Raw genomic sequence first — 8,668 nt, forward strand, 5'->3', positions numbered from 1 at the left:
AGCAATTTATACTTGCCACTGAATCAATGAGTTGTTTGGCTACACAGCCTAAATAGTCCAGTCATGTGGGTGTTATGTAGACAGACACAGCCTGGCTTGCTCTCAGGTGGTAATCCAGCAAACAAAAAAACAAACAAACAAACCCAAGGGAACCCTGTGCACACAGGCTTGTTGCCTCACATTTCCCACCAACTGAAGCTGATTAAATTAATAAATTTGACCAAACGAATTAACTAGTGGATCTAAATCACAAGAAAAAAGGAGTCATTTCCTAAATGACCTGAATACATTCCTGGTATAAATTACTAGATTAGTTAGTTAATAAATTCCAAGTCTTTGTTGGTTTACAACTTCATTCCTTCATTTATCGAATTTTATTAACTGCTTTTTCTGTATTAGACATCGAGAAACAATGATGAGTAAAATATGATTCTTCCAACATAAAAGAGAGGCAGAGCAGCTCCGAGTAGATATTTTCAAGTTGATTCTTTTGAGCATTTCTTAGGTCAAAATCCTGGAAAGTGAAAGAGAAAGAAAGGGGAAGAGAATCATCTTTTGTCAACCTGATTACACCTACCTGGTGATTTTACATACAGCAGCTTTGGCCCTGGGTGATAGACGGTTGAAAACAAGTGACTCATGTTGGTGTCCCACACATCTTTAGATAGTAGCTGTGTTCCCTTCCAATGTAGCAGACAAATTAGATAATAACTTCTTACATTTACCCCAGTTCTTTTCACAGTGTTTCACATATATTATCTCATCTGACCTTCATCTTCACCCTAAGAGAGGCAGGACAAGCATCACTATTTCAGTCGTAAAGATAAGGAAATCAAGGCCTAGAAAGTTTAACTGATTTTCCAAAGCCACATAACTTAGTGTCATGGTCGGCTTTCCTTTTAAAGGTGTGGTCATCCTTACATTGAAACACTTTTACTAAATGGAGACAATTTCTTGGTTGAACAATTTCATAGACATTATCTCAACTTATTTAAGGTAGTGATGGTGAAATAGGCTACAAACTCTTTGTTGATGCTGAATAGAGGTTGTATCAATATTTTTTTCTTGGGCAATCCTCTGTGATGCCCTCCTTTCTCTTCCTATCTTTTACTCAACTGAGACAGTCTGGGACCTGGGATGCGAGACCATTTGCTACAGTGCTTGCACCTGGACAAATGTTTTCTCGAGCAACAAAATACAAAGAAACTATAAGGGACTAAAAATAACTGCGTGCATGAGCACACAAATTATGAGCAAAAAGATACAAAAAACCAAACTGCCACTTCTCAAGAGCTGGGAGCAAAATCAGGGTTTGGACAACAAAAGCAGGGTACTGCACATGCCCCCTGAACACAACACCACCAAAGGGGTGGGCAAACCACCTAAGCTGTCCCTCTGGTCTCACCCCTGGACCCACCCCTATCCTCACCCCATATAAGAGACGAGTTTGCCCTCCCCTTGGGGAACAAGCAAGGGAGAATATTACTTACTTTTGCTCCCCCCTGCTTCATCAGAAGCCCCAGTAAAGCCTTGCCTGAATTTTTTATCTGACCTTTTATCAATTTGTATTGATTAAGGAAGGCCAAGAATCCTGGTGGGTAACACAACCACTAAAGTCTATGGCAGGTCCTTGGTAAGCCATGAAACCATGTCTGGTTTCTCAAATATACCTTGCTCAGCACCTTCTCTGAATTCCTTTAACATTGCAAAGAGGAACAATTTTTGAATAGTTAATTGATTAAATTTTGGATTTATTAATTAAGATGCTATGCTGGGTCTTGAGGTGAAGAAGGAAGAGTTATGCCTGTTACCTGTTCGGCAAGGCAGAGAGAGTCAGGCAGCCTACTGCTGCAGGGTCTGGGGCATGCTTTGTTGGAGTTCCTAACACAATGGGGGCTCTAAAGGGGAAAGACCTGTACTGCACAGGGAGTGAAGAATATAAAGACATTCAACAATTTGGTTATGTATTTCTTAGGCTACTGTCTAGTATTTCACTTGCCTCACTATAATCCCAACTGGAATGTTTCAAGCTGGAAGGATTTCCAACCAGGGACGTGTGCTGGGTCTACTGGCTAGGTCAAGCATAGGAGAGGATAAATTATTCAACACAGAATAAAGTAAGCAACAGCTATCTACCTCCTAAAGGATAAACCTACCTGGGAGAGGAACAATTATCAAAGGCAGCAATTCTGAGTTTTCCACAAGAATTCCTTTGAAGGGAACAGCATTTGTTTGAATGGTTAAGTCCCAACATATTTATAGAAATCATTCACATTGTCATCTTTCATATGACTACAGTCATGTGCCAGATTCTCATATTTGTTGAGGATGAGGATGGGGTAAGAAGGAGAGTAGGGGTAGGCAGAAAATTATATTTAAAAATTATATATTTTTTATATAAAAAATGCATAGTCCCTGGTTTTTATTTTAATTTGGAGACAGGTATATGCAAGGGATATAGTTAAATAACAGTGAAAGTTAGGATATGACTTAGGGCTAAAGAGTCATATGAGGAATTCTATTAAACTGGGAAATCAAACTGGCATATTTAGGGAAAGCTTCACAGAGAAGGTTGAACTGACTGGACATTGAAGAAGAGGTTGAATTTGGCCTGTCAAGAAGTCAGGGAAAGGTGTTAAGGAGCATCCACACTCACCCAGCAACCATGGTAAACCAGAACCCCGCCCTTGTAAACTAGGCAGTTTCCTTGTCCCTATGTTCCTATATAACATATAGTTTTTCCTTCTCTGTGACACTAAATGATAGCCTTATTCTCATCAGCACCAGTTGAGTCAATCAGTTATGTGGGACATAGAAGACCCTGTGTCTGCCCTCACAGTATTTACTATATAATTAGTCAGAAAATGTGAGGGTAAGAGAAGGAAGGAAATGCTTCTAAGGACAAAGTGATTTGAGGGGTTTGGGGAAAGCGGCTATCTACAGGGATTAACATCATAGGTGATTCCCTGTCCTATTTATCACAGCAGATGTGGGCTTGGCCTCAAGTTGTAAATTGCCTGAAAGATGCTTCCTGTTGTCATTCTCTGTGGTTGTCCTCTTTAAGGTTAGGAACAACTGTTCTCTACCCCACCCACATACTGGAAAACAGTTGTAATTTATGTGGATAACTTTAATTGAGAAAAATATTAGTGCAACCTCAGAGGTTGCCTGGCTTAGGAGAAAGAAGATGGATGGACAATATATCCAGAGACCTGATTTGCCAATACAAGTTGTGTGATTTTAGGCAAGGTCCTTGAACTTGGAACTTATCTGTGCACAGTGGTAATAGTAATACTTGCCTACTTACCTCCTGGGACTATCATAACACTATACATGCTACAGGGAAATTTAACCTCAATTGACCAAAGCATGGAACAACTAGAAGCATTTATTTTCTTCCATGCACTTAAGGAAGAAGAGTGGGTTAGAGGGTAGGTGGATAGGAGAAAAATAACAAGGTTTTTATCCTCTGTTCTTAGCTACACACTTGACATAATATAAAAAAAAATGTATGTTTCCATTTCCAACCATACATATTTTGACATTTTCCATTTGCAAAGTGAAAATGGTAACTGACACTTATTGAGGAAGAAGAAACACCACACTTATAAATTAAAGGAAAGATTCTTCAAAAGCAACAATGATTCATATTTATTAAGCACATAATAAGTGCCCAGATTTATGCTACAAACTGGAATGTGCACAAAAAAAGTTTCTTTTAAAAAATAAAGAACAAGAATAAACTACAGTTTAGTTTCTAAACTTATAATCAATTTTGCAAAATAACAATAGAAACAGCAACAATAATAATCTTACAAACTCTATGCAATGCCTATAATTCTTGTTCCTTTTACTAACTTATATGTGCTAAAATTTTGTAACTTAAGTTTGCTATCCAAACTTTTCATGAATATTCAACTAGAAAAGAAAAATACAGTGATTATTTTACTCTTGGTGGTAGCAAATTGTTATATTTGGAGGATGCATTGGATATTTACAAACAATGATAATTTGGAGACAAATATGGTAAAATTAGATTTGTTGAGAATAGAAGGACTATTATTAAAATGGCAGTTCTCTAGAAAATTAATCTAGGATATGTAGTAAATAAATGGAAAATTGACTCCATTTCAGTAGCTTTAACTGTCACCCATAAATGGCAACTTCTCATTTTCTAGCATCATAGGATTAAAAGCTTATAAAGATTTTTAGCTTCTCTTGTACTCTCACATTCAATATCTATACCCGTGTCTTTGAAACATCAGTAATAGTAATCCTTACCTTTTTGTTTCAACTTCTATTACTTTAGATACTATATAAGTTCTCTTAGCTTCAAGTTTTCTATGAATAACATTGAGATAATGATTAGCTTACTATTTTTGCAAGAATTAACATAATAATGTATATGTAGCCATTCCTGACATATTATAAACATATGATGGGCATTCAAATATATGAGCTATTTTTATTCTACCTTATACACACATTATTGAGACAGCCTCTTACTGCTCTGTCTTGTTTGAGTCTTTCATCATCAGTACATCCTGAATCCTCCCACCAGATGAACATTTCTAAGTTAATGCTTTGATCACATGATCTGCCTCTTTAGAAAACTTCTCTGTATTGATTTCAGGATGAGTGTTAGTGTTTTTTGGAGTCATTAATAATGTACCCTTAGCATATTTAGCTAGCCTTACTTTTCAAGAATCCCTTGGGACTTCTCTGGTGGTCCAGTGGGTAAGACTCTATGCTCCCAGTGCAGGGGGCCTGGGTTTGATCCCTGGTGGGGGAACTAGATCCCACATGCATGGCACAACTAAGAAGTCTGCGTGCTACAACTAACAGATCCCACATGCCGTGACGAAGATTTTCCACTACTTTTCCACTACTATCTACCCTTTTTCCCAGTAGCCTCTGCTTTCTTGGTTCATCTCATTTCCCTTTTCAGATAATTTATGGTTCATCAGGAGGTTCTTAAAAGACACAGACCTTTTAAGAATCAAAGGAATCAAATTCTGTGGCCACAGAAGTATTCAGGACCTCCGGACTAGTTTTAAGGGACTTGGAAACTGTTCATATCCCAGAAACCCCAGGTGTTCAAAGGGGAAATGCTTTTCAGACATTAAAAGTTCTCTGAGGGTTTTAAAAAAAATCTTCCTTCTGCTTTCCTTTTGGAAAGAGTATATTTAGTAGAGACATCATCATATGGGAGGTTTCCACAGAGATTTAAATAAAGAGGAGATGGCATGCTTTAGGAAGTGCAGAGTAGAGAAAGGATTGAGGATAAGAGTAAGCATGGTCTATATCAGAGCAGGTCATATGTTATGGTCCCCTCATGGTCAGTTTGCAGCTCCATGCTACAGCACCACAATCCCTGCTCTGGCTACTCACCCCATACACACTGGCAAGAGTTGGAGAGGCCAGTACCATGCAAGGCCACCACCTGTGGAAGTTCTCTGCCATCCAAACCCAACATAAAGCCATAGTTGATAAAATTTACCCTCAAAATGCCTCAACCAAGTACATCTCCTCTCCTTCAAAATCCACATTTCCCGTCTTGTTGAATAATGCCAATATCTACTGCATCTCCTACATCAGGAACCTGGTAGGACTCCTTCCTTTCCTCATACCCCATGGCTAACTGTTTACCTTAATGCTCCTCTATTCTGTTCACTTATTTCAATTCTCAGTACAAGCAACTTAGGTCATCTGATACTTCCAATCATTTTGATTTAGAGTACTGCAAGAATGGGGATGGAGGTGGGAACAGGAAACATAATTACCTTGCACCACCTTCTTCACATCTCTTATCTCCCTGAGTTCTCAGACAAGTCTATGAAGAACGCACTAAAATCTCCAATTCTGTGATTGTAATGATAATGGGACTAATACTTACTAAGCATTAATCATGTGCTCGGCACTGTGCATCATTTTACACTTATTCCTCCTACTTTATTTCTTGCCCCCTTTACATTGCTGTCACACGGAGTCTTAAATTCAATTTTTGTGTGGTTTTCCCTCATCTTCTTTCCTACACCCTCATTACATGGAAGGCAAGGGGTTCCTTCCATAATCTGGCTTCTGACTACACCTTCCCCCCTTTTGCTGCTACTCCCCAAAGCCAAGGGCACCTTCCTTTTTCTTCCCTTTTCTCTATACCCACTATATTAACCTCTTACTTTCTTTAATATTTTTACTTTTGTCCATTTCATCACAGGAGTCTTCTCCCAGCCTATTTTAGTTTCTCTTATAGACCTGTTATTTGTTCTGCCTGGCAGAAATTTCTTGCCTTAGTGTCAGCACTCTGATTTTTTTTTTATTTTTGAGGAACTGCCTATCTCTCAGTGGGAGCAGTCTGAACAAGAGTCTGTATGGTGATCTGCTCTCCCTGGAAAGGGGGTGGGCATAGGACTGAGTTTCAGCAAACAAGACTCCGGAATTTGTCTTCAAGTGGAATGATACAAGGACCAGGAAAGATTGAAGTTGGTTATTCTGATGATTCCTGCTTCTCAAATCCCAGGATTAGACTTTGCTCTTAGCTTTCTGAGGCCTATTTTTGATCTCCTGAGGCTTCCCAAAGCCATTCAAGTAATCTAACCCCTCCCTCCTTGTGCTTAAGTAAGCCAGAATTCAGTTCTGCTGTTTACAAAGAACTCTGATCAACACAGTGTCCTCCTTTTAGTGAAACCCACGTTCTCTGCTTGTCCCATAACCAAATAACATTCTGATTGGCTGGGCTCAGTCCCATTCACCCTCAGGTTCTATTGTAATTCTGCTCCTAGACAATGCCCTACATGAGGGCCCAGACAGTGCCAAAGCAGCAGGCCTAAGACAGCCCTTTCTCCAGTTTATTTACATAGAACACTAGAGCCAGAGCAGCCATTGGAAACTTCTGTGCTTTTCAACCAGGTACTGCGTCATGAGTACCTAGATCCCTCAGTGGTATCTCAGGTGCTAACTCCACTGTCTCTTCACAGACCACATTCCTAGATGTGCTTACATCAGTCATGCTGAAGGGATTCAGAACCTTGGAAATGCGACAAAATCTAATGGCCACTTATTTATTTATTTATTTTTAAAATTAATTTAAATTTAATTAATTTATTTTATACAACAGGTTCTTATTAGTTATCTATTTTATACATACTAGTGTATATATGTCAATCCCAATCTCCCAATTCACCCCATCCCCCCTGCTTTCCCCCACTGGTGTCCATATTGCCCATATTGTCCATTGGTTCTCTAAATCTATGTCTCTATTTCTGCCTTGCAAACTGGTTCATCTGTACAATCATTCTAGATTCTACATATATGTGTTAATATATGATATTTGTTTTTCTCTTTCTGACTTACTTCACTCCGTATGATAGTCTCTAGGTCCATCCATATCTCTACAAATGACCCAATTTTGTTCCTTTTTAGGGCTGAGTAATATTCCATTGTATAGATGTGCCACATCATCTTTATCCATTCATCTGTCAATGGGCAATTAGGTTGTTCCATGACCTGGCTATTGTAAATAGTGCTGCAGTGAACATTGGGGTGCATGTGTCTTTTTGAATTATGGTTTTCTCTGGGTATATGACCAGTAGTAGGATTGCTGGATCATATGGTAGTTCTATATTTAGTTTTTTAAGGATCCTCCATACTGTTCTCCATAGTGACTGTATCAATTTACTTTCCCACCAACAGTGCAACAGGGTGCTCTTTTCTCCACACCCTCTCCAACATTTGTTGTTTGTAGATTTTCTGATGATGCCAATTCTAACTAGTATGAGGTGATACCTCATTGTAGTTTTGATTTGCATTTCTCTAATAATTAGAGATGTTGAGCAGCTTTTCATGTGCCTCTGGGCCGTGTGTATGTCTTCTTTGGAGAAATGTCTATTTAGGCCTTCTACCCATTTTTGGACTGGGTTGTTTGGTTTTTTAATATTGAGCTGCATGAGCTGTTTATATATTTTGGAGATTAATCCTTTGTTGATTCATTTGCAAATATTTTCTCCCATTCTGAGGGTTGTTTCTTTGTCTTGTTTATAGTTTCCTTTGCTGTGCAAAAGCTTTTAAGTTTATTTTTGTTTTTATTTCCATTACTCTAGGAGGTGAGTCAAAAAAGATCTTGCTATGATTTATGTCAAAGAGTGTTCTTCCTATGTTTTCTTCTAAGAGTTTTATAACTTCGAGTCTTACATTTAGGTCTTTAATCCATTTTGAGTTTATTTTTGTGCATGGTGTTAGAGAATGTTCTAATTTCATTCTTTTACATGTAGCTGTCTGGTTTTCCCAGCACCATTTATTGAAGAGACTGTGTTTTCTCCATTGTATATCCTTTGTCATAGATTAGTTGACCATAGGTATGTGAGTTTATCTCTGGGCTTTCTATCCTGTTCCATTGATCTGTATTTCTTTTTTTGTACCAGTAACATATTGTCTTGATTACTGTACCTTTGTAGTATAGTCTGAAGTCAGGGAGTCTGATTCCTCCAGCTCTGTTTTTTTCCCCTCAAGATTGCTTTGGCTATTTGGGGTCTTTTGTGTCTCCATACAAATTTTAAGATTTTTTGTTCTGGTTCTGCAAAAAATGCCATTGGTAATTTGATAGGGATTGCATTGAATCTGTAGATTGCTTTGGGTAGTATAGTCATTTTCACAATATTGATTCTTCCAA

This window comes from Leucopleurus acutus, assembly GCF_964270905.1.
Source record: "Leucopleurus acutus genome assembly, chromosome: 13".
In the NCBI taxonomy this organism is placed as follows: domain Eukaryota; kingdom Metazoa; phylum Chordata; class Mammalia; order Artiodactyla; family Delphinidae; genus Leucopleurus; species Leucopleurus acutus.